Genomic DNA, 2,018 nt, shown 5'->3' on the forward strand with positions numbered 1-2,018 from the left:
TTCGAAACATTTAAATAATATATTTTCGTGTTTTTTAAGAGGGGAATGTACTGGATATATGGCACAATATGTTCTGTATCAACGCTTCGAGCTTGGGCTTACTTAGCATGCAACATATGCCTAAAAAAACTGAAAGCAAATGATGATAAATTTTTTTGTGACAACTGTGCAACCTTTGATGTTTCAGGAAAAATGAGGTAAATCCATTTTAAGATATTTGGAAAATACTATTGTTTATGACTTACTAACATGTTATCTAATAAAAAAATAGGTATAGACTAAGAGTATATGTTGCTGATAATTCTGGAGGTGTTTCTTTAAGCTTATGGGATAGGGAGTGCTTACAACTAATTGGGAAACCTGCTGAAGAAATAATATATGTAAGTGAATGCAAAATAAAATTGTAAATAAAATTATGGAGATAATTCTGAAGTTATTAATTTAAATTAAAAATTTTGCAGGATCCTAATAGCAATGAGTTGCCAATTGAGATAGATGCTATCACCAACAAAAATGCTCTATTTAAATTAAAGTTGAAGAATCAACGATTTTTGATGGAGCATATGTTGTGACAAAAATCAACTGCGACCCGAATATTTTGAATAAATATTGTGGGTCAATAGTTGAAAGTGCGACCAAGGAAACTCAATTGAAAGACAAAGAAATTGAAAACATTAAGGTATTGATTAAATAAATATTATATAGATTGGTTTTGAAATTGAAAACAATTATTATAAATATGACATATTTCAGGTTCAAAATGATGGTGGGAGTAGCAGCTTTACCAATGTACATGAATCAGTGAACATCAGTGACAATGAGGCAACAAAGAGACAACTCGAAGAAGAAACATCAACTGACCCAAAACTCGTGAATAAAAGAGGGAAGAGAGTTGTGATCAAGAAGGAGAAGCCCTAAAGTAGCATTTAGTTTTATGATGTTTTAGTAATTAGTACTTTATGATTTGCACTTTCAAATTTCGTACTTTAGAATTGTAATTTTAAATTTCATTTTCAGGATTTCAGTTTCATACAATTTCAGTATTATGTTGCTTGGTTTTTTAGTATTTGCATTTTCCAATCAAATTAATTTAGCCCATCAAATAAAAGCAAAAAAATACAGAATTAGTTAACCATAATATAATATACAATGCAACTACATCTTGACAAAATAACATATTTATATATTAAAACAAAATAATAAACAAACCGTTGACAAAATTGTAAGCCCATTAAATAAGATAAAGATGCAGACCAAATCAAATTGAATATATATAAACAATATACAACATAATATATAGCGTGAAAAATTAAAGATATAAATGTGATTACATATAGGATAAATAAATAAAATACTTTAAAAACTAGGATACAATTTTAATGTTCATATAATATAGCATAAAAACTTAAAATATTTAAAGGTGATTACATATAGGATAAATAGATAAAATATTTTAAAAACTAGGATACAATGTTAGAATACTAATAGTATATATAGGTAATTACATATTTTGATATCAAACGTGATATAATACAACTACAGACCATATAAGTTTACATAAATAGAAAAAAAAATTATCCAATATAAAAGCTATAATAAAGATTGAAATAAAAATTTGGAACCAAAAGACCCAATAATAAATGTCGAAATTATATTTCAACTACAGGCCCACATGCACAGGATTATATAAAATAAATAATACCAAAAAATATATAAAATAAATAATACCACACGCCGCCGGTAGGGCCGTCCACTTTGGCTTTGCCACTCCCACTAGCTTCGTTGTCATTCTTGCCCTTTGGACCTTTCCAATTCTTTTTCCCGCCTTTCGACGAAGAAGCAGATCCCTTGGCAGCGACAAGAACCTCTTTCTCCTTCCGCGTGCCCATGACTCCCTCCGCCGTAACTAGAGCATTCAAAAACTCATTAAGAGTATAGTTGGCCTTGCTCATAACGACATTGAGACGGAAGTTCTCATAAGATTTGGGGAGAGTGTTGAGGATGATATCGACTTTGGC

General features: G+C 29.8%; 1 long non-coding RNA gene across 1 annotated transcript; it reads left to right on the forward strand.

The window, feature by feature from the left end:
• The first annotated feature begins 592 nt into the window (after nucleotides 1-592).
• On the forward strand, nucleotides 593-1,005 carry LOC131002754 (uncharacterized). Its single transcript, XR_009094397.1, has 2 exons — nucleotides 593-679; nucleotides 754-1,005. It is a non-coding gene; the product is annotated as an uncharacterized LOC131002754 (long non-coding RNA).
• The last annotated feature ends 1,013 nt before the right edge of the window (nucleotides 1,006-2,018 follow it).

This window comes from Salvia miltiorrhiza, unplaced genomic scaffold (genome assembly GCF_028751815.1).
Source record: "Salvia miltiorrhiza cultivar Shanhuang (shh) unplaced genomic scaffold, IMPLAD_Smil_shh fragScaff_scaffold_178_2, whole genome shotgun sequence".
Lineage (NCBI taxonomy): Eukaryota > Viridiplantae > Streptophyta > Magnoliopsida > Lamiales > Lamiaceae > Salvia > Salvia miltiorrhiza.